We start from the raw sequence: 25,512 nt of genomic DNA, 5'->3' as shown, positions 1-25,512 counted from the left end.
GGTTTTATGTTGAGTGAAATAAGTCAGAAAAAGACAAATACACATATGTGGAATCTAAAAAATAAAAGCGAATATTTTATAAAAGAAAGAGACTCACAGATATGGAAAATAAATTAGTATTTATCAGTGGAAAGAGAGGAGACAGACAAGATAAGGGTAGAGGATTAAGAGCTACAAACTGCTATGGATAAAATAAACAAGTTTTATAAGGACATATTGTACAACAGAAGAAATTCAGCCAATATTTTAAATAACTGTAAATGGAGTATAATCTATAAGAATTTTGAATCACTATGTTGTACACCTGCAACTAATATCATATTGTAAATCAACTATATTCCAATTTTAAAAAGTTAAGCATAGAATTGGACTTCCCAGGTGGTACAGTGGTAAACAATCCACCTGCCAATGCAGCAGCTGCAGGAGACGCAGCTGGGAAGATCCCCTGGAGAAGGAAATGGCAACCCACTCCAGTATTCTTCCCAGGAAAATCCCTTGTACTAAGGAGTCTGGAGGGTTACAGTGCATGGAGTTGCAGAGTTGGACATGGCTTAGCAACTAAATGACAACATAAAATTATCATCAGTTCAGTTCAATTCAGCTCAATCTCTCAGTCGTGTCTGACTCTTTGTGACCCCATGAATCGCAGCACGCCAGGCCTCCCTGTCTATCACCAACTCCTGGAGTTCACTCAGACTCACGTCCATCGAGTCAGTGATGCCATCCAGCCATCTCATCCTCTGTCGTCCCCTTCTCCTCCTGCCCCCAATCCCTCCCAGCATCAGAGTCTTTTCCAAAGAGTCAACTCCTCCCATGAAGTGGCCAAAGTACTGGAGTTTCAGCTTTAGTGTCAGTCCTTCCAAAGAAATCCCAGGGTTGATCTCCTTCAGAATGGGCTGGTTGGATCTCCTTGCAGTCCAAGGGACTCTCAAGAGTCTTCTCCAACACCACAGTTCAAAAGCATCAATTCTTCTGCTCTCTGCCTTCTTCACAGTCCAACTCTCACATCCATACATGACCACAGGAAAAACCATAGCCTGGACTAGACGGACCTTAGTTGGCAAAGTAATGTCTCTGCTTTTGAATATGCTGTCTAGGTTGATAATAACTTTTCTTCCAAGGAGTAAACGTCTTTTAATTTCACGGCTGCAGTCACCATCTGCAGTGATTTTGGGGCTCCAAAAAATAAAGTCTGACACTGTTTCCCCATCTATTTCCCATGAAGTGATGGGACCAGATGCCCTGATCTTCGTTTTCTGAATGTTGAGCTTTAAGCCAACTTTTTCACTCTCCTCTTTCACTTTCATCAAGAGACTTTTTAATCCTCTTCACTTTCTGCCATAAGGGTAGTGTCATCTGCATATCTGAGGTTATTGATATTTCTCCCAGCAATCTTGATTCCAGCTTCTGTTTCTTCCAGCCCAGCGTTTCTCATGATGTACTCTGCATATAAGTTAAATAAGCAGGGTGACAATATATAGCCTTGACGCACTCCTTTTCCTATTTGGAACCAGTCTGGTGTCATAAGACCTCAATGTTCCACTCCTTGGTATATACTTTAAAGAATTTGGGTCAGAGAAAAGATGGCGGAGGAATAGGACGGGAAGATCACGTTCTCCCTCACAAATTCCTCAAAAGAACATTTCAACGCCGAGCAAACTCCACAAAACAACTTCTGTAGGCTGGCAGAGGACATCAGGCAACCAGAAAAGCAGACCATTGTCTTCAAAAACAGGTAGGAAAAAATATAAAAGACGAAAAAGGAGACAAAGGAGGTGGGGAGGGAGCTCCGTCCCGGGAAGGGAAGCCCGTCCCGGGAAGGGAATTTTAAGAAGAGAGGTTTCCAAACACCAGGAAACACTCTCCCTGCCGAGTCTGTGGTGAGCCTTGGAAACACAGAGGGCAACATAACAGGAAGGAAAAATAGATAAATAATTAAAACCAAGAGATTACAAGCCCACCAGTAACTCCCCCAGCGGAAAAGCAGCACAGACGCCTGCATCCGCCATTGGGAAGTGGGGGCAGGGCAGGGACGCACCGGAGGCGCGGGCTACAGTGCTTTGCAAGAATCGGGCAGGAACGCCCCACGCACAACCAGAACGATCTAACTTGGGCTAGCAAACCAGACTGTGGGATAGCTACCACGCGAAAAGCTCGAACATAAGACACCGCCAGGACCGAGCACAGAACAAAGGACGGAACGGAAAAAGCCGGCTGCAGACCATCCCCCGCCGGGGACAGGCAGCCAGAGCCGTAAGGACTGGAAAGGGGCAATTGCAGACCAGGAGAGACTTTACTTACCTAACTGCAAGGAGGCTCCTTTGCTAAGACTTCTGGGGGTGCTGGACAGTCACAGTCTGCCTCACGGGGTGCGCCAGCGGTCCACCCAGAAAGCTGAGCGGCAGCGGCAGAAAAGGTGACAAGCCACAGCGATCGCGCTCGCCAAACTCCTGAGCTACTTGGACCTGGGAAGGGCACAAAGCACAGTCCCAGCCGCATTTGTGCCTCTGAGGGCTGCCTGAGCGCCGAACCTAAGCGGCTTGGACCGGGGAAGTGCACGCAGCCTAGGGCCGGCCCCAGACGGTTCCCAGCTGAGCATCGTAGAGCCGGAGCGGTTTGTGCGCCGCGAGAAAGGACAGGTCAAGCGGAGCAGAGATACTGTGTACACACGACAGTGCTATTTGTTTGCAGCATCCCCCCTCCCCACAGCGCGACTGAACTAGTGAGCCTAAAAACCAGCAAACAGAAGAAGTTAAACAGAGGGAACCACCTTGGAAGTGAGCCCACACGGCCCATAACATCAGAGAAGAGCCAGATATATTTTTAATTTTTTAATATTTTTAAAATCATTCTTTTTTTTTGCTTTTTTCTTTTTTTTCTTTTTTTTCCGAGCTTTTTTTAAATTGTTAAGTCTTCTATTTCTCCTCTAATTTTTATTTCTATAACCTAGTATTACTATTTTTTTTTTAAAGACTTTTTTTTTTTTTTTTTAAGGCAAACACCATATATACTCTTTGGATGGTTGTTGGTGTTTTGTTTTGTTTTGTTTTTGTTTGTTTGTTTTTTAATAATTCTTTTTTTTTTTTTTCGTTCTTCCTTTTTCCTTCTGCTTTTCTTTAATATTGTATCTTTGAAAATCCAACCTCTACTCCAGATTTTTAATCTTTGCTCTTAGGTATTTGTTGTCAATTTTGTACATTTAAAAACCCAAACTTCACTACCCAAGTTTACCTGAGAGCAAGATTACTGGCTTGACCACTCTCTCCCCCTCTGGACTCTCCTTTTTCTCCACCAGGTGGCCTCTGTCTCTTTTCTCCCCCATCTCTTCTCTATCCAACTCTGTGAATCTCTGTGTGTTCCAGACGGTAGAGAACACCTAAGGAACTGGTTACTGGCAGGATTTGTCTCTCTCCTACTCATTCCTCTCCCTTATCCTCCTGGTCACCTCTGTCTACTTCCTCCCTCTCCTCTTCCCCGTATAACTCTGTAAATACCTCTGAGCGGTCCAGACTATAGAGCGCACATAAGGAAGAGACTACTGGCTAGCTTGCTCTCTCCTCTCTTGATCTCACCGCATCTCATTCCAGTTACCTCTAACTACCCCCTCCATCTTCTCTTCTCCTTGTAACTCAGTGAACCTCTCTGAGTGTCCCTCAATGTGGAGAAACTTTTCATCTTTAACCTAGATGTTTTATCATCGGTGCTGTATAGATGGAGAAGTCTAGAGGCTACTGTGAAAATAAAACTGAAAACCAGAAGCAGGAAGCTTAAACCCAAAGCCTGAAAACATTAGAGAACTCTTGAATTCAGGGAACATTAAGCAATAGGAGCTCATCAAATGCCTTCATACCTACACTGAAACCAAGCTCCACCCAAGGGCCAACAAGTTCCAAAGCAAGACATACCACCCAAATTCTCCAGCAACACAGGAACACTCCCCTGAGCCTCAATATACAGGCAGCTCAAAATTATCCCAAAACCTTTGATGTCTCATAACCCATTACGGGTCACTCCACTGCACTCCAGAGAGAAGAAACCCAGCTCCACCCACCAAAACTCCAACACAAGCCTCCCTAACCAGGAAACCTTGACAAGCCACTGATAGAACCCCACCCAAAGTGAGGAAGCTCCATAATAAAGAGAACTCCACAAATTATCAGAATATAAAAAGGCCACCCCAAACGCAGCAATATAACCAAGATGAAGAGACAGAGGAATACTCAGCAGGTAAAGGAACAGGAGAGTTGCCCACCAAACCAAACAAAAGAGGAAGAAGTAGGGAACCTACCGGAGAAGGAATTCCGAATATTGATAGTGAAAATGATCCAAAATCTTGAAATCAAAATGGAAACACAGATAAATAGCCTAGAGACAAGGATTGAGAAGATGCAAGAAAGGTTTAACAAGGACCTAGAAGAAATAAAAAAGAGTCAAAATATAATGAATAACACAATAAATGAGATCAGAAACACTCTGGAGGCAACAAATAGTAGAATAACGGAGGCAGAAGATAGGATTAGTGAAATAGAAGATAGAATGGTAGAAATAAATGAATCAGAGAGGAAACAAGAAAAACGAATTAAAAGAAACGAGGACAATCTCAGAGACCTCCAGGACAATATGAAACGCTCCAACATTCGAATTATAGGAGTCCCAGAAGAAGAAGACAGAAAGAAAGATCATGAGAAAATCCTTGAGGAGATAATAGTTGAAAACTTCCCTAAAATGGGGAAGGAAATAATCACCCAAGTCCAAGAAACACAGAGAGTCCCAAATAGGATAAACCCAAGGCGAAACACCCCAAGACACATATTAATCAAATTAACAAAGATCAAACACAAAGAACAAATATTAAAAGCAGCAAGGGAAAAACAACAAATAACACACAAGGGGATTCCCATAAGGATAACAGCTGATCTGTCAATAGAAACTCTTCAGGCCAGGAGGGAATGGCAAGACATACTTAAGGTGATGAAAGACAATAACCTACAGCCCAGATTACTGTACCCAGCAAGGATCTCATTCAAATACGAAGGAGAAATCAAAAGCTTTACAGACAAGCAAAAGCTGAGAGAACTCAGCACCACCAAACCAGCTCTCCAACAAATTCTAAAGGATATCCTCTAGACAGGAAACACGAAAAGGGTGTATAAACCCGAACCCAAAACAATAAAGTAAATGGCAACGGGATCATACTTATCAATAATTACCTTAAACGTAAATGGGTTGAACGCCCCAACCAAAAGACAAAGACTGGCCGAATGGATACAAAAACAAGACCCCTCTATATGCTGCTTACAAGAGACCCACCTCAAAACAAGGGACACACACAGACTGAAAGTGAAGGGCTGGAAAAAGATATACCACGCGAATAGAGACCAAAAGAAAGCAGGAGTGGCAATACTCATATCCGATAAAATAGACTTTAAAATAAAGGCTGTGAAAAGAGACAAAGAAGGCCACTACATAATGATCAAAGGAACAATCCAAGAAGAAGATATAACAATTATAAATATATATGCCCCCAATATAGGAGCACCACAATATGTAAGACAAATGCTAACAAGTATGAAAGGGGAAATCAACAATAACACAATAATAGTGGGAGACTTTAATACCCCACCCACACCTATGGACAGATCAACTAAACAGAAAATTAACAAAGAAACGCAAACTTTAAATGATACATTAGATCAGTTAGACCTAATTGATATCTATAGGACATTTCACCCCAAAACAACGAATTTCACCTTTTTTTCAAGTGCTCATGGAACCTTCTCCAGGATAGATCACATCCTGGGCCATAAATCTAAACTTGATAAATTCAAAAAAATCGAAATCATTCCAAGCATCTTTTCTGACCATAATGCATTAAGATTAGATCTCAATTACAGGAGAAAAACTATTAAAAATTCCAACATATGGAGGTTGAACAACACACTTCTGAATAACCAACAAGTCACAGAAGAAATCAAAAAAGAAATCAAAATATGCATAGAAACGAATGAAAATGAAAACACAACAACCCAAAACCTGTGGGACACTATAAAAGCAGTGCTAAGAGGAAAGTTCATAGCAATACAGGCATACCTCAAGAAACAAGAAAAAAGTCAAATAAATAACCTAACTCTACAACTAAAGCAACTAGAAAAGGAAGAGTTGGAGAACCCCAGAGTTAGTAGAAGGAAAGAAATCTTAAAAATTAGGGTAGAAATAAATGCAAAAGAAACAAAAGAGACCATAGCAAAAATCAACAAAGCCAAAAGCTGGTTCTTTGAAAGGATAAATAAAATTGACAAACCATTAGCCAGACTCATCAAGAAGCAAAGAGAGAAAAATCAAATCAATAAAATTAGAAATGAAAATGGAGAGATCACAACAGACAACACAGAAATACAAAGGATCATAAGAGACTACTATCAGCAGTTGTATGCCAATAAAATGGACAACGTGGAAGAAATGGACAAATTCTTAGAAAAGTACAATTTTCCAAAACTGAACCAGGAAGAAGTAGAAAATCTTAACAGACCCATCACAAGCACGGAAATTGATACTGTAATCAGAAATCTTCCAGCAAACAAAAGCCCAGGTCCAGACGGCTTCACAGCTGAGTTCTACTAAAAATTTCGAGAAGAGCTAACACCTATCCTCCTCAAACTCTTCCAGAAAATTGCAGAGGAAGGTAAACTTCCAAACTCATTCTATGAGGCCACCATCACCCTAATACCAAAACCTGACAAAGATGTCACAAAAAAAGAAAACTACAGGCCAATATCTCTGATGAACATAGATGCAAAAATCCTCAACAAAACTCTAGCAATCAGAATCCAACAACACATTAAAAAGATCATACACCATGACCAAGTGGGCTTTATCCCAGGGATGCAAGGATTCTTCAATATCCGCAAATCAATCAATGTAATTCACCACATTAACAAATTGAAAAATAAAAACCATATGATTATCTCAATAGATGCAGAGAAGGCCTTTGACAAAATTCAACATCCATTTATGATAAAAACTCTACAGAAAGCAGGAATAGAAGGAACATACCTCAACATAATAAAAGCTATCTATGACAAACCCACAGCAAACATTATCCTCAATGGTGAAAAATTGAAAGCATTTCCCCTAAAGTCAGGAACAAGACAAGGGTGTCCACTTTCACCGCTACTATTCAACATAGTTCTGGAAGTTTTGGCCACAGCAATCAGAGCAGAAAAAGAAATAAAAGGAATCCAAATTGGAAAAGAAGAAGTAAAACTCTCACTGTTTGCAGATGACATGATCCTCTACATGGAAAACCCTAAAGACTCCACCAGAAAATTACTAGAGCTCATCAATGAATATAGTAAAGTTGCAGGATATAAAATCAACACACAGAAATCCCTTGCATTCCTATACACGAATAATGAGAAAGTAGAAAAAGAAGTTAAGGAAACAATTCCATTCACCATTGCAACGAAAAGAATAAAATACTTAGGAATATATCTACCTAAAGAAACTAAAGACCTATATATAGAAAACTATAAAACACTGATGAAAGAAATCAAAGAGGACACTAATAGATGGAGAAATATACCATGTTCATGGATCGGAAGAATCAATATAGTGAAAATGAGTATACTACCCAAAGCAATTTACAAATTCAATGCAATCCCTATCAAGCTACCAGCCACATTTTTCACAGAACTAGAACAAATAATCTCAAGATTTGTATGGAAATACAAAAAACCTCGAATAGCCAAAGCAATCTTGAGAAAGAAGAATGGAACTGGAGGAATCAACTTGCCTGACTTCAGGCTCTACTACAAAGCCACAGTCATCAAGACAGTATGGTACTGGCACAAAGACAGACATATAGATCAATGGAACAAAATAGAAAGCCCAGAGATAAATCCACACACATATGGACACCTTATTTTTGACAAAGGAGACAAGAATATACAATGGAGTAAAGACAATCTCTTTAACAAGTGGTGCTGGGAAAACTGGTCAACCACTTGTAAAAGAATGAAACTAGATCACTTTCTAACACCGCACACAAAAATAAACTCAAAATGGATTAAAGATCTAAATGTAAGATCAGAAACTATAAAACTCCTAGAGGAGAACATAGGCAAAACACTCTCAGACATAAATCACAGCAGGATCCTCTATGATCCACCTCCCAGAATGCTGGAAATAAAAGCAAAAATAAACAAATGGGATCTAATTAAAATTAAAAGCTTCTGCACAACAAAGGAAAATATAAGCAAGGTGAAAAGACAGCCTTCTGAATGGGAGAAAATAATAGCAAATGAAGCAACTGACAAACAACTAATCTCAAAAATATACAAGCAACTTCTGCAGCTCAATTCCAGAAAAATAAACGACCCAATCAAAAAATGGGCCAAAGAACTAAATAGACATTTCTCCAAAGAAGACATACGGATGGCTAACAAACACATGAAAAGATGCTCAACATCACTCATTATTAGAGAAATGCAAATCAAAACCACAATGAGGTACCACTTCACACCAGTCAGAATGGCTGCGATCCAAAAATCTGCAAGCAATAAATGCTGGAGAGGCTGTGGAGAAAAGGGAACCCTCCTACACTGTTGGTGGGAATGCAAACTAGTACAGCCACTATGGAGAACAGTGTGGAGATTCCTTAAAAAATTGCAAATAGAACTACCTTATGACCCAGCAATCCCACTGCTGGGCATACACACCGAGGAAACCAGAATTGAAAGAGACACATGTACCCCAATGTTCATCGCAGCACTGTTTATAATAGCCAGGACATGGAAACAACCTAGATGTCCATCAGCAGATGAATGGATAAGAAAGCTGTGGTACATATACACAATGGAGTATTACTCAGCCATTAAAAAGAATTCATTTGAATCAGTTCTGATGAGATGGATGAAACTGGAGCCGATTATACAGAGTGAAGTAAGCCAGAAAGAAAAACACCAATACAGTATACTAACACATATATATGGAATTTAGGAAGATGGCAATGACGACCCTGTATGCAAGACAGGGAAAGAGACACAGATGTGTATAACGGACATTTGGACTCAGAGGGAGAGGGAGAGGGTGGGATGATTTGGGAGAATGGCATTCTAACATGTATACTATCATGTGAATTGAATCGCCAGTCTATGTCTGACGCAGGATGCAGCATGCTTGGGGCTGGTGCATGGGGATGACCCAGAAAGATGTTATGGGGAGGGAGGTGGGAGGGGGGTTCATGTTTGTGAATGCATGTAAGAATTAAAGATTTTAAAATTTAAATAATAAAAAACAAAAAACAAAAAAAAATAAATAAAAGGCATTTTATAAAGTCAAAAAAAAAAAAGAATTTGAAACAGGTATTCAAGCAAATCTTATAAGAATGTAATAGCAACACTATTGACAATAGCCAAACTATGAGTGTATAAACAAAATTGGTATATGCATACAACGGAACATTGTTTAGCCATAAAACGGGAATGAAGTACTGACATACACTGCAACAAGGGTTCAACTTAAAAGTATTAGGCTTTTATGCAATAAAAGCTAGGCACAAAAATCTCATATATATGATTCCATTTATATGAAACATCTAGAATTGATTCCTGGAGAAAATTCATAGAGGTAGAAAGCGGATTGGGCTTCCCAGGAAGCTCAATGGTAAAGAACCCATCTGTCAATGCAAGAGACTAAAGAGACACCAGTTCGAACCCTGAGTCAGGAAGATCCCCTCAAGGAGAGCATGGTAACCCACTCCAGTATTCTTGCCTGGAGATTCCCATGGATGGATGAGCCTGATGGGCTACAGTCCATAGGGTTGCAAAGAGTTGGACATGACTGAAGCAACTTCACTGTCTGGAGAAAGGGGAGAACATGGAGTGGTTGCTTGATGAGTGCAAGGTTTTCTTTTAGAGTGATGAAAATTGTACAAAAACTAGATAGTGATAGATGCCACTGCAACTGTCTTAAGCGCCACTGAATTGCATACTTTAAATGGTTGAAGTGAACTGAAGTGCAAGTCGCTCAGTCGTGTCCGACTTTTTGCAACCCCGTGGACTATACAGTCCATGGAATTCTCTAAGCCAGAATACTGGAGTGGGTAGCCTTTCCCTTCTCCAAAGGATCTTCCCGACCCAGGGATCTAACCCAGGGCCTCCCACATTATGGACAGATTCTTTACCAGCTGAGCCACAAGGGAAGCCCAAGAACACTGGAGTGAGTAGCCTATCCCTTCTCCAGTGGATCTTCCTGACCCAGGAATTGGACTGGTGTGGTTAAAATAGTCAATTTCTACATTATGTGTATTTTACTACAATTTAAAAAAAGAATTTCTGGTTATATAGATGCCCAACAGAATCCAAAGAATTAGTTCCAGCATTTTATGACCTAAAAGAGTACAGGATAAGAAATAAGGGAGGAAAAATGATTAAATATGATGGATCACTAATACTATTTAAAATAGCAAGAATTGACAGTTGACCAAATAACAAGCAGCAAGGTCACTAAGATTTCCCTAGAGCTTCTCTTTAGCTGGAGCAATGACCAAAGGGAATTCCTATTCATTTTAATTCCAATGCTTCAGACTGTCTGGCACCTAGAGATGACATTGCGAATCCTCCTCAACACACAGGCACGAAAACATTTGTTAACCACTCCTGGGATGTATCAAGGCTCTGATCTAAAAAGTGTTAATAACTAAATTTTCAGTTGCTACATGATCCCCTATGACAGAAGACAGAGTATCTAGTAAGTGTTCGTGATAGATCTGAATAACACGTGCCTAAGATTGAGATTCTGATTCACAGAAATCAAGTTAAGACTTTGAGTATTGGGGTAAGTTATAAAATGGCACATATCAGCGGTGTAGGGAGAGATACCGGGAGGACTAACATGGGAAGAAGTTGGAGAGAAAGTACCTGCTGGACACCTATAATATTTTAGGCTTATATAGCCTCATTTATCCCACTCAATAATAATATGAGGTAAATATGACTATGCTTATTTCTAAATAAAATTAAAGCACAGAACATAGTGCAACTTACCTAAGGTCACAAGGCCAGTAAGAATAGACTCAGGACTCTGTTTCATACCACAAGAGGAATGATATTAAATATTATATGCTTTTCCTACACATACTACCATGATAATGAGTGAAACACAAAGTGAAAAAAAGCTGAGTAGGCAAATAAGACTAGAGCGATGAACCTGAATCCCCTTAAACTTAATGACTCCCTACATACCAAAATGTTAAAAAAAAAAAGCATACAATATGATCAGCTGTTGATTTTTTTTCTCCTGATTTATATATCAAAGGGATTAAACTGAATTCAAATTTGATTATTTGGAGACCTGAATTAACAATTTGATGGCATGGCCCAATATGCAGCATGAAGTGGAAAGCATAACTACAGCAATAGTAAAAAAAATATCTTTGGAACTAAATGAATAGATGTGAGTAAAGAATTTGGCTTTGCCCAGAGAAAGATCTGGCCTTTGCTCTTGGCTTCCATGAAGTAATCTATGTCATATCTGATAGCAGTGTCTTTATTTAAGGTGAGGGCTGGCCAAACCAGACCTGAGTGTGGGGGTTGACCATGCCATAAAGACCAACAATATAATAGGATGGGAGATTTTGGTCATGTGGCATCAGTCAACGGGTGTCCAACCATGTGTGCAAAAAATCTATCAAGTATATGTAATGAAACCTCAATATAAAGTCCAAACAAGAGGTCAAGTGAGCCTTCCTGGTTGGCACACTGGCTCAATGCACATTGCCACATATCAATGCCAGGAGGGTAATTCATCCTGACTTTACGTGAAAGGACAATAGATGTTTCATGTTTGGAAACCTCACCCTCTTCCCTAAGCATTTCTTCCTTTATCTGGTTTTAATCTTTCTCTAGAAGTAAGTTCTATGAGCCCTTCTAGTAAATTATTGAACCCAGGTATAGTTTGGGAAAACCCATATACTTGAAGTTTGTGTCAGAAGGAAGGACAGTCTTAGGAACTGTGCCTTAACTTTGCAGCTTAGCTATCTCAGATCTGATGTCACATTTCTCTCAACAGTTAAAGGAGTCGACAGATTCTTAAAAATGAACTTCATTCTGAGAGGAAACTTCATGGATTATCATTCCCCACTTGACGATTTACCTTAAATTCCTACTTGGAGATATCTGAAATTGAGATATCTGGACCCCAAGTATTGTGTGGAGCTGCTTCTAGATTCTCAATTCTGTTCCACTGTCTCTGGGTTTTGCTCTTGGCTTTGCCAGTAATACTGTGATATAGCTTTATGGAAAATTTCAATATCTGATAGTATAAATATTTCAGATTTATTTTCTTTGAGATATTTTTGACTGAACCAACTCCTTTTATTCTTCCTCATCTCTTGTTTTTCTTTATACCCTCTTTCACTACCTCTACTGACAAGTTTGCAAAGATAGGTCCAGATCAATGTCACAAAGCCTACTTCCAAACTAATTTCAAATCTTGATTCTGATGATTATTAGCTCTGTAGCAATGGTATAAGTTAACCAACATCTCAAAACCTTTCACTTTCATAAACCAGAGGCCAGTAAAACTTGTGTCATAAAATTGTGGAGAGAACTGAATGAGATAATATAAGCACATAACATTAAGAATAATGTCTGAAAAATAGTAGGTAACCAATTCAAGATAGATGTTATTATTCTGGTGGTTATTGCTATTATTATCAACTTTATCATTGCTTGATAGTATTTATTTCTTGGAGAACAAGAGAGAGTGCATTTAACTACTCTGAACCCATAATTTTAAGAGAAAATGGTGTTAACTTCTATTTGACACTTCAACTCTTATACTTATGGTACAGGTGAGAAGAGTCACTAGGATTATGTATGGAGAACTGGAAAAGAAAAAAAATAAAGACATTTAGAGGAACTTATTCCTAATACCAACCCTTTTATTTTTAATCTTTATAGATATCAGTTAACTGTGGATTGTCCAATGGTAATCATCAACAATTTTTAAAAATCATGCCACCTGCCAAAGAATGTCTTCTCCCAATGTCACTGAGTCACATCCTTCCTTGTTCCTGTTGTTGGGGATTCCAGGGTTGGAAGTTGCACAGATCTGGCTTGGCTTTCCCTTCTGTGTCGTGTATCTGATTGCTCTCATTGGGAATATTATTATTCTGCTTGTTATCTGGACAGATCGTAGCCTTCACCAACCCATGTTCTACTTTCTGGCCATGCTGTCAGTGATTGACCTGAGTCTTTCTACTGCTACCATCCCCAAGATGCTGGGTATCCTTGGGGTCAACCTTCAGGAGCTGTGCTTTGGGTGCTGTATTGCTCAAGTCTTTTTATCCACTTTTTTACAGTCATGGAGAGCATTGTACTTCTTGCCATGGTTTTGATCACCATGTGGCTATTTGCAATCCCCTCGGGTGCAGCATGATCCTCACCAATAGAGTTACTGTTGTGATTGGTATGGTGGTAGTTCTAAGAAGTGTATGCATGATTGCCCCCATCATTTTTCTCCTCCTGCAACTGCCTTACTGTGGACACAGAATCATTCCTCATACCTGTTGCGAGCACATGGGAGTGGCGCGTCTGGCTTGTGCCAGCCTTAGTGCTAATGTCTACTACGGTCTTGGGAATATTTCCATATTGTTTCTGGATGTGATTCTTATCATTATCTCCTATGCTAGGATACTGAATACTGTCTTTCATCTCCCTTCCCAAGATGCCTGCCTAAAGGCTATAAATACCTGTAGTTCTCATATCTGTATTATCTTAGCCTTCTTTGGTCCAGCTCTCTTCTCCTTCCCCACTCATCGTTTTGGTCATAGCATCCCCCAGTATATCCATATCCTTCTGGCTAATCTCTATGTAGTTGTCCCCCCTGCCCTCAACCCAGTCATTTATGGAATCAGGACCATGCAAATCCAGGAGCATATACAGAGTATATTTGGTAAAAAAAGATTGGATTAGAGGTAATTCATTCAGCTTATAAAGGTATAAAGTCTAGGAAGACTGACATTTGTGATTAAATTAATAAAGCAATGTATTTCACCCAAATTAATTATATATATATACATGCTTGAACTTAGTCACTTAGGCTCTTTAAGATCCCATAGACTGCAGCCCACCAGGCTCTTCTGTTCATGGGATTTCCCAGGCAAGAATAATGGAGTGAGTTGCCATTTCATCCTCCAGGGGATCTTTCTGATCCAGGGATTGTACTCTCCTGCGTCTGCTGTACTCCAGGTGGATTCTTAATCACTGAGTCATCAGGGAAGTCCCTTAAAGTTGTGTAAGTACCATATAGATTATATGTAGACATAGAAAAGAAATATTGGTTGTAATTGTTGCAGGCATGTGTGTTTGTGTGTGTCTCAATGTATACTTGCAATGATATTCACTATTGACCCAGGCATAGAATATGCTATGCAAGAGTAAATCTCAAGGAGGAGAGATTTTATTCACTGAAGAAATAGCTTTCTGTTAAAACTGTAAGGTGCTCTAGATCTCTTTCAGGTAGTAATAAGATTTCTTTCATAAGGATATTCAATGAGATCACATGACGAGTAGGAAGTAAAATGCTAAGTTTTCATAAATGAGCTGGTGAGCCTTGAGGGAACTCAGGAAGGAAAAGAATACCTGTTGTCTAGCAGCCATCAGACTGCAGCCACTCCTCAGAGTGAGCCACGAAGAAATTCTGAATGTGAAAACACAGGTTACTGGCCCCAGATGACTAAGGTGCATACCAAAAGAATGATTTCAGTTAGCCTAGACTCTTGCACCTTCCCATACATAGAAAAACAGAAAAACACTAAATTTCTTAACTTTGGATATCTGTTATTTTTTAAATTAATAACAATCTTTCAGTGATCAGACTACCTTTGTTTCAAAACTTCTATATCTCCTGGCTCCCCTCCCCTGCTTGCCTCCTTGAATCAGTTCTATTAGGGTTACTTGAGATACTGCCTACTGGGCTTGAAGTCCTAAAAATTCCTGCCAAATAAAACATAACTCTGAACTTTTAAGTTGTGAATATATTCTAAGTCAACAGAACAAACGTATGGATACAAAGGGGGAAGAAGGGAGTGGGATAAATTGGGAGATTGGGATTGACATATATGCACTATTGATACTAGGCATAAAATACATAACTAGTGAAATCCTACTGTATAACACAGAGACCTAAATGGAAAGGAAATCCATAAAAGGGGATATGTGTAAATATGTAGTTGATTCACTTTGCTGTACAGCAGATAGTAACACAACATTGTAAAGCAACTATTCTCCCATATATATATTTTTAATTTTGAAAATAAAGTACTGCCTAAAAGTAAATAGTAAAATTTTTACCAAAGAATGATCAAGCAAATGATAAAAATTAGACTAATTTTTTTGAGCTTGAGTCAAATTTGAGCTTGGAGAATATTCTGTTGATACTTATGTCAGTCATCCTTTAAAAGTTTTATTTTAAATTATCATTCTTTCTTTTCTATTGACATTTTTGTAGTGTTTTCCTCCCTCTCCATGCTCTCAAGTTTCTGATTCTATGAAGTTCTTCATAAGCCTAACCTCCTATAAACACTTTCATTCATGAAATGGTAAATTTAACACTATGTATTTTGTGACAATGAAACGTTCTTCCTTCTTGGAGTTTAAAAATGCTGTGGAATGAATGAAAATCATTACAAGACATATGTTTTAGCAATTGATAAAGCAATTTAGTTAAAACCAGAGATAATAAAAGAATATGTTTCTTCCCAGATGGCAGACTGGTAAACAACCCACCTGCCAATGCAGGAGACATGGGTTTGATCCCTGAGTCAGGAAGATCCCCTGGAGAAGGAAGTGGCAACCCACTCCAATATTCTTGCCTAGAAAATTCCATGGACAGAAGAGCTTAGCGAGGTATAGTCCATGGGTTGCAAAGAGCTGGACATGACTGAGCGACTGAATATAGCAAAATGTTACTGAACAATTGAGTAATACTTTGAAAAGATTAAAAAGGTGTGTTTAGTGGCCTGAAGTTTATTCATTTAGAAGTTGAAGTTTGTAAACTAGTGAGTAAAATGATTATGTGGGAGTTTAGACAGTCTTATGTCACATTAGCATTTAGGAAAGATAGGACATAGACAATTAGTGAAACACTAAGTTGATTTCTGATAATTTTATGACTCAAGGAGAACTGTAATTTGAATAATTATATGCAAGTAAAGGGAAGATATCAGGTATGAGATACAAGAGAGAGACATGGGGCACAACTTAGCCACACAGTAGCAAGAGAGAGCAAGGGTTAATATTTATTTTGTTCATTGGTTTTTAACTAGATAACTTCAAGCGTTGAAATATATAAGAAGAAAAAAAGAAATTTATGAACTTCAAAACACAAATAAAGGAATTGGATTGTAAAGGACCTTAAAATTTTTAGAAAGTGAAAAAGTAAATATAAGAGGAATATATAAAATGGATGAAGTAGGTATAAACAATGTATTCATGGTTTACAAAAATGTCATAGAAAAGAAAAAATGATAATTTAAAATAAAACTTTTAAAGGATGACTGACCTAAGTATCAAAAGAATCTTCTCCAAGCTCAAATTTGACTTTGAAAATTACCACAGCAATCAATTCATCTAATTCTATGACATTCCTATCCTAGTGATTCTTATTAATTTAATATACAAAATCAACACTGAAAAATATATTATTAATGATATTTCAATCTCAGAAGAGTTAATATTGAGGTGACAGAAGAGAACAGCAAAAAATAACATGCCCACAGGTTTTCATAATCATACATTAAATTCCAGAAATATTGATAAATATTCTTTATGCCTTAAAGTAATGAGGGACAAATACACACTTAATTTACACATTTTATGACTGAATTTTTGTCAAAAAATTCTGCCTACATTTCTGTGTCAAGATATATTTTGAACATAAATACTCATTTCTGCTCTCCTTCGAAAACATGCTGAAATTAATGACAATCTAGAAATAAAATAATAAATATATAGCATTATTGGGAAATAGAATATATGTCATTAAGCAGAATAACATTTGCACTGTAGGAGTCCCAGAAGGAGAAATAGACCAAACACTTATTTGAAGAAATAATAGCTGAAGATTTTTTTCTGATCTGAGGAAGGAAATATATACCCAGGTCTAGGAACCCTATGGACTATAGTCCACCGACTCCTCTGACCATGAGATGCTCCAGGCAGTAATACTGGAGTGGGTTACCATGCCTTCCTCCAGGGTATCTTCCCAACCCAGGAATCAAAGCCATGTCTCCTGCTTCCCCTGCATTGCAGGCAGATTCTTTACCTACTGAGCCACCTGGGAAGCCCCCAGGAAGCATAGAGAATTCCAGATAAGATGAACCTAAAGAGATTCACACCAAGACACAATTACAATTAAAATGTCAAAAGTTAAAGATAAAGAAAGTCTTAGAAGCAAGAGAAAAACAACTTGTTAACACCCAAGGGAAACCCAATAAAACTTTCAGCAGATTTTTCAGCAGAAAGTTTGCAGATCAGAAGTGGCAGGATGTATTCAAAATGCTAAAAAGAAAAAACTTTCAACCAAGAATACTCCAACTTATGTCTACCCAGAGAAACAAATATTTGGCAGCCATCCGTGAAGAAAAATAATGTCTTTGAGGGAGCTTGGAATCCAGGTAGAGCTTATGATTAAAGAGGACTGTTATGGGAATGCAAACCAGCACACCAATATCAGGCCTGATATTGTGGTTCTGACTGCATACTGGAAACACCCCTGTCCGCTTTGAGTTCAACTCCAGTCCCTCTTGTATGTAGTTCTATCACTAGCTACTGCTGCCAAGGGGCCTATGAAGAACCAAGCCTATCTGTTCCCCATGTGATAGATATGGCAGCTTCAGACCTAATCATGACCCTCAATGCCGTTCCACTCTAGCACAGACTAGGGGCAATTCTTCCCAAATAGAGACCAGCCCAGTGACCCAATGAGAGCACTCTCAGAGAACCGGTGGAAACCACACCACCTTGCAACCTGGCAACTATACTGCCAATTGCAGACCTGACTATAGACCAAATAATAGCAGTTCCACTTTTATCCAACAATGATCTCAGCGATGGTCCCATCAACCCAGGATCCTAACAGGAGAATAACATTACCTGCTAAAACCAATCTAAATCTTGGAAGGCATGTTTGTTTCTTCAAAGGTGCATAATGAACTCAAGGCTAGATAGACCACAAGGAATCAGACAAATACCAATGAAGGTAACTAATAAAGCACCAATGACTGTTCCTAAAGAGATGGAGATCCATGAACTGCCGGGGTCCAGCCCCGGTGGATCCAGGGTAATTTGAAGGTGGGGACGGAATCAGCATCCTGGAAAAACTTATTTAATTACAGATATAGAGGGAGATTAGAAACAGATGGTGTAGTAGGAGAATTAGTGGAGAAAAGAGGCTGAATAACTGGTTTACATGGAATACCAATCACCACCTACGTAGGCCACAGGCGTCTTTCCATTCTCCCAAAGGAGAGGAGGCACTGAGGCCTCCCTGGTCCGATCTCAGAAGCCCAGGCAGAATTAGCAGGCTTGGTGAGTACCCACATTTCAGATGGGAATTCAGCCAGGAAAGCGGGGAGCAAGAAAGAAACAACACGGGGAAATCAGTCTTTCCAGAAACTGATCCGATTTCTTTATTTTTCAGGTTTGTTTATATACCTTTTTGTTATACATAGGGATGAATACAGAATCACGCGGGGGTCAGCAGACCTGACCCTTGTCACAATCAGGTGCTTCATATAAAATTATACAGAGGTCTTATGAGTTTCATCATCTTTTGGCCATGAGGTCTGCTGACATTTTATGGCCCTTTCTGATACCGGTCAGTTAACCAGAAAACTTATTTTTCCAGGGGTGATTTTTTCTTAAATCAGGTGCCACCCTCCAAATAAAGTTGCATTCCTATAGGGTGAGGGTGTAGTGAGTTACAATCAAGAAAGGAATTTACTTAACCTAAGGTTTAACATGATTAATCTTAAAGGTTAATACTTATTTCTCCTATATGCTAGTTATATTCATTATAAGGGCAGGAATATGGAGATTTAGCAGCAAATATTGGCTCAACAAATGTAAACCCCTCATCAATGTTTCCCTTAAGATCTATTTAGTCTTAAGCTAGTGATAAAGTTACATTTTTGCATAGCAAGGACACAGTGATTTATAGTGATTTATAACAAAGTACAGTGATCTATAACAAAAGAGAAGATTCATTAACTCAAAAATTCTAGTATTGCTAACATCAAAAAACTACTATATTTCCTTTTCTATATTCCAAATACATTGATTAATATATTCCCAGTTGCCTAAGGATATGGAGGCCTGATGGCAATCATTGACTCATCAATGAAAAAAGCCCTATGCTAATACTCCAAACTCTCTGTGCTGTTTATGGTTGAAAGGTTGTCACATGAGCTAGTCTGTCAGTAGAGAGGTTTGACCTGAGACATCCTTGTCACACCCAGGGCAGGGAGTTAGCAGTGATTATTGGCAGGACAAATGAAAAAACCCTTCACCAATATAATTCCTAATCAACCCACTAATAGTATACTAATGATCTTCTAAATTCTCAAAAGAGTCTGTATTTAGAAAGTTTTAAAACATCCCGTGCCTCTCACAGTTGGGAGGCTGTAAACAATCATATGCGGCCGGACGAGCCTGATCAGGCAGGGCAGAGAACCTTCAGTATTCATAAGTCGAAACACTCTTGTCATGCCCAGGAATTTTGATTAACTGGAGCTGCAAGTTAACTCCTTCTCTGAGAGAAATGGTTATGGAGGAGAGCTCCCCATAAAGTACTCTGGTTTTGGGGTAGATGCTGGGGATCAGGGGGTTTCCTGAGGCTTGATCACGCCTTTGCGTATGCCCAGCTTCCTTCCTCATGACCTTTGCCATGGGCGGAGTTCCTCATGCTGGCTCCCAACAATGAACTGCTTGACAAATCATTCAGAATAATTATCTTAAAGAAGCTCAGTGTACTACAAGAGAAAATATACAACTACAGGCAATCAGGAAAACAATACATGAATAAAATAAGGGATTTCCCGATGGCTCAGATGGTAAAGTATCTGCCCACAGTGCGGGAGACCTGGGTTCAATCCCTGGGTTGGGAAGATCCCCTGGAGAAGGAAATGACAACCCACTCCAGTACTCTTGCCTAGAAAATTCCATGAATGGAGGAGCCTGGTGGGCTACAGCCCATGGGGAATAAAATAAGAAGGCTAACAAATAAATACTATAAAAATGAACTAAATAGCAATACTGGAAATAAAGAATATAATGACTGAACTGAAAACTTCAATGCAGACATTTTAAACTTTGGTTTATATATAAAATGGAATATTATTCAGCCTTAGAAAAGAAGGAAATCCCATCATTGCAAAAACATGGAAGAAACAGGAAGCTATGCTAAGTAAAATAAACCAGTCACATAGACAAACATTGCATGATCTTGGTTTTATGTGGCACCTTTATTAAAAGAAGTCAAAATCATAGTAACAGAGAGTAGAATGGCAATTACCACATGCAGGGGCTTAGGAGAAAAAAGATTATTTAAAAAGTGAAAGGTAGTTGCCAAGGAATGAAGGGAGTAGACATCAGGAGTTATTGTTTAATGGATATAGTTTTTACTTTAACAAAGTGAAACAATATGAATGCACTTAGTGTTCAGTTCAGTCGCTCAGTCGTGTCCGACTCTTTGCGACCCCATGAATCGCAGCAGCCAGGCCTCCCTGTCCAACTCCTGGAATTCACTCAGACTCACGTCCATCGAGTCAGTGACGCCATCCAGCCATCTCATCCTCGGTCGTCCCCTTCTCCTCCTGCCCTCAATCCCTCCCAGCATCAGAGTCTTTTCCAATGAGTCAACTCTTCGCATGAGGTGGCCAAAGTACTGGAGTTTCAGCTTTAGCATCATTCCTTCCAAAGAAATCCCAGGGCTGATCTCCTTCAGAATGGACTGGTTGGATCTCCTTGCAGTCCAAGGGACTCTCAAGAGTCTACCCCAAAACCACAGTTCAAATGCATCAATTCTTTGGTGCTCTGCCTTCTTCACAGTCCAACTCTCACATCCATACATGACCACTGGAAAAACCATAGCCTTGACTAGATGGACCTTAGTCGGCAAAGTAACATCTCTGCTTTTGAATATGCTATCTAGGTTGGTCGTAACTTTTCTTCCAAGGAGTAAGCGTCTTTTAATTTCATGGCTGCAATCACCATCTGCAGTGACTTTGGAGCCCAAAAAATAAAGTCTGACACTGTTTCCAGTTTCCCCATCTATTTCCCATGAAGTGATGGGACCAGATGCCCTGATCTTCGTTTTCTGAATGTTGAGCTTTAAGCCAACTTTTTCACTCTCCTCTTTCACTTTCATCAAGAGGCTTTTTAGTTCCTCTTCACTTTCTGCCATAAGGGTGGTGTCATCTGCATATCTGAGGTTCTTGATATTTCTTCTGGCAATCTTGATTCCAGCTTGTGTTTCTTCCAGCCCAGCGTTTCTCATGATGTACTCTGCATATAAGTTAAATAAGCAGGGTGACAATATATAGCCTTGACGTACTCCTTTTCCTATTTGGAACCAGTCTGTTGTTCCATGTCCAGTTCTAACTGTTGCTTCCTGACCTGCATACAGATTTCTCAAGAGGCAGGTCAGGTGGTCTGGTATTCCCATCTCTCTCAGAATTTTCCACAGTTTATTGTGATCCACACAGTCAAAGGCTTTGGCATAGTCAACAAAGCAGAAATAGATGTTTTTCTGGAACTCTCTTGCTTTTTCCATGATCCAGCGGATGTTGGCAACTTGATCTCAGGTTCCTCTGCCTTTTCTAAAATTGGTTTGAACATCAAGAAGTTCACGGTTCACATATTGTTGAAGCCTGGCTTGGAGAATTTTGAGCATTACTTTACTAGCATGTGAGATGAGTGCAATTGTGTGGTAGTTTAAGCATTCTTTGGCATTGCCTTTCTTTGGGATTGGAATGAAAACTGACTTTTTCCAGTCCAGTGGCCACTGCTGAGTTTTCCAAATTTGCTGGCATATTGAGGGCAGCACTTTCACAGCATCATCTTTCAAGATTTGAAATAGCTCCACTGGAATTCCATCACCTCCACTAGCTTTGTTCATAGTGGTGCTTTCTAAGGCCCACTTCACTTCAATTTCCAGGATATCTGGCTCTAGATGAGTGATCACACCATCGTGATTATCCAGGTCATGAAGATCCCTTTTGAACAGTTATTCTGCGTATTCTTGCCATCTCTTCTTAATATCTTCTGCTTCTGTTAGGGCCAGCCAATTTCTGTCCTTTATCGAGCCATCTTTACGTGAAATATTCCCTTGGTATCTCTAATTTTCTTGAAGAGATCTCTAGTCTTTCCCATTCTGTTGTTTTCCTCTATTTCTTTGCATTGATCGCTGAGGAAGGCTTTCTTATCTCTTCTTGCTATTCTTTAGAACTCTGCATTCAGATGCTTATATCTTTCCTTTTCTCCTTTGCTTTTCACTTCTCTTCTTTTCACAGCTATTTGGAAGGCCTCCCCAGACAGCCATTTTGCTTTTTTGCATTTCTTTTCCATGGGGATGGTCTTGATCCCTGTCTCCTGTACAATGTCATGAACCTCATTCCATAGTTCATCAGGCACTCTATCTATCAGATCTAAGCCCTTAAATCCATTTCTCACTCCCACTGTATAATCATAAGGGATTTGATTTAGCTCATACCTAAATGGTCTAGCAGTTTTCCCTACTTTCTTCAATTTAAGTCTGAATTTGGTAATAAGGAGTTCATGATCTGAGCCACAGTCAGCTCCTGGTCTTGTTTTTGTTGACTGTATAGAACTTCTCCATCTTTGGCTGCAAACTGATTTCGGTGTCGACCATCTGGTGATGTCCATGTGTAGAGTCTTCTCTTGTGTTGTTGGAAGAGGGTGTTTGCTATGACCAGTGCATTTTCTTGGCAAAACTCTATTAGTCTTTGCCCTGCTTTATTCCACATTCCAAGGCCAAATTTCCCTGCTACTCCAGGTGTTTCTTGACTTCCTACTTTTGCACTCCAGTCCCCTCTAATGAAAAGGACATCTTTTTTGGGTGTTAGTTCTACAAGGTCTTGTAGGTCTTCATAGAACAGTTCAACTTCAGCTTCTTCAGCATTACTGGTTGGGGTATAGACTTGGATTATGGTGATATTGAATGGTTTGCTTTGGAAATGAACAGAGATCATTCTGTCGCTTTTGAGATTGCATCCAAGTACTGCATTTTTTACTCTTTTGCTGACCATGATGGCTATGCCATTTCTTCTGAGGGATTCCTGCCCACAGTAGTAGATATAATGGTCATCTGAGTTAAAGTCACCCATTCCAGTCCATTTTAGTTCGCTGATTCCTAGAATGTCAACATTCACTCTTGCTATCTCGTTTGACCACTTCCAATTTGCCTTGATTCATGGACCTGCATTCCAGATTCCTATGCAATATTGCTCTTTACAGCATCGGACTTTGATTCTATCACCAGTCACATCCACAGCTGGGTATTGTTTTTGCTTTGGCTCCATCCCTTCTTTATTTCTGGAGTTATTTCTCCACAGATCTCCAGTAGCATATTGGACACCTACTGACCTGGGGAGTTCCTCAATCAGTATCCTATTATTTTGCCTTTTCATACTGTTCATGGGGTTTTCAAGGCAAGAATACTGAAGTGGTTTGCCATTCCTTTCTCCAGTGGACCACATTCTGTCAGACCTCTCCACCATGACCCGCCTGTCTTGGGTTGCCCCACGGGCATGTCTTAGTTTCACTGAGTTAGACAAGGCTGTGGTCCTAGTGTGATTAGACTGACTAGTTTTCTGTGAGTATGGTTTCAGTGTGTCTGCCCTCTGATGCCCTCTTGCAACACCTACCATCTTACTTGGGTTTCTCTTACCTTGGGCGTGGGGTATCTCTTCACAGCTGCTCCAGCAAAGCGCAGCCATTGCTCCTTACCTTGGACGAGGGGTATCTCCTTACCGCCGCCCTTCCTGACCTTCAACGTGGGATAGCTCCTCTAGGCCTTCCTTCGCCAGTGCAGCCACCGCTCCTTGGATGTGGGTTGATCTTCCCAGCTACCACCCCTGACCTCAGATGTGGGGTGGCTCCTCTCGGCCGTTCCTGCGCCATTGCAGCCTGGCACACTTGGCCACTGCCCCTGACCTCGTACTTAGTGTTAGGTAGTTAGAATAGGGAAAAAGGAGTCCAGAATGGTGGTGGCTAAAAGATAAGGATGTGAAAAGCTAGCAAAAATAGAACACAGGAAGTCCGAGGACCGGAGTGAGGACCTCAGGTAAAACAAACAACACTGCTGGCTGGCCCAATTTTCACAGGACAGGCCTGGGGTGGCGGGGGGTGGGTTGGGGGGGAGGGACGTATAAAAAGAGGAGCCAAAGCTAGCTCTCTCTCTCTCCCGTGTACTGGAGCACTCTTCTCTTCACGTCTTTGGATCAACCTGCCTTCACACCTCGAAGATGGATTTTCCTGCTCACTTCTAAATAAAATAGAGCTGTAACACTGAGCTGTAACATTGATTTGTCTAAGAGCTGTAATATGGTCTGTCCAAGACGAGAGCTGTGATACGCCGAGGAGGCTTTAATGTCCGTCACTCCAAATCTTTGTTGTGACGAGACAGAACCGAGGAGCATACACTAGCGTGACATTAGTACTACTGAAATATACTTAAAAATAGTTTAGACAGAAAATTTTGTGTAAAGTGTTTCTATCACAATAAAATATTGGGGAAAATGGGAAAGGGAGTAAACACAGAATCAAATAAAATAATTTGTTCATGTTATAATAGTATCACAAACTGATACTGGAGACATACATATCATATCTGCTTCATGCAGACTCTTCATAAAGGACATGGTAAATAAGGAAGGGCTGAAGGAAAACTGAAATAAATGGTTTCATAAAGAGGACTTTTGATCACCAAATAGGATAGTGTTTTGAAGATTCATGATGTAGAGTTGAAGTTTAAAATGTTGATTAGGTATTGACTGAAGGTTTTAGCAACAATGTTGAGTATGCTTTACCAAATAAAGTCTATAATACACACCAGAGAAATGAAAGTCATAGGGAGGAATTTTAACAGGAGATTTGACAAAGTCAGACTTGATTTGGAAAGGTAAATGTTGACACAATGGTGAGGATGGATAACATGAGAAAGTGATGGGGGAGACTGGAAGTACAGGTCTCATTAATCAAAAAGAGAAGCAGTGAAAAAACAGGGACGTATGAGATTGAACCAGAATCTTTTTATCACAAACATTATCTTCTGCATAATAACACAAAATTGTCTGAACTTGGAAGATAAAAAAGAAAAACTGATTGTCTAGTATATTCAATTTTGTGTCAGTCTTTTTCTGTCGGCACTCAGGAAAAGCATGATCTATGGCACATCCTGGTACTCTCAGGTCAACTCCATCACCAC

At 39.7% G+C, this 25,512-nt stretch overlaps 1 pseudogene; it reads left to right on the top strand.

Moving 5' to 3' along the window:
• Positions 1-10,980: 10,980 nt before the first annotated feature.
• Positions 10,981-13,976, top strand: LOC138420987 (olfactory receptor 52E8-like; annotated as a pseudogene).
• The last annotated feature ends 11,536 nt before the right edge of the window (positions 13,977-25,512 follow it).

Source organism: Ovis canadensis, chromosome 15, assembly GCF_042477335.2.
Source record: "Ovis canadensis isolate MfBH-ARS-UI-01 breed Bighorn chromosome 15, ARS-UI_OviCan_v2, whole genome shotgun sequence".
In the NCBI taxonomy this organism is placed as follows: Eukaryota; Metazoa; Chordata; class Mammalia; order Artiodactyla; family Bovidae; genus Ovis; species Ovis canadensis.
The sequence above is the reverse complement of the archived record's forward strand: the minus strand, read 5'-3'. Positions and strand labels throughout refer to the sequence as shown.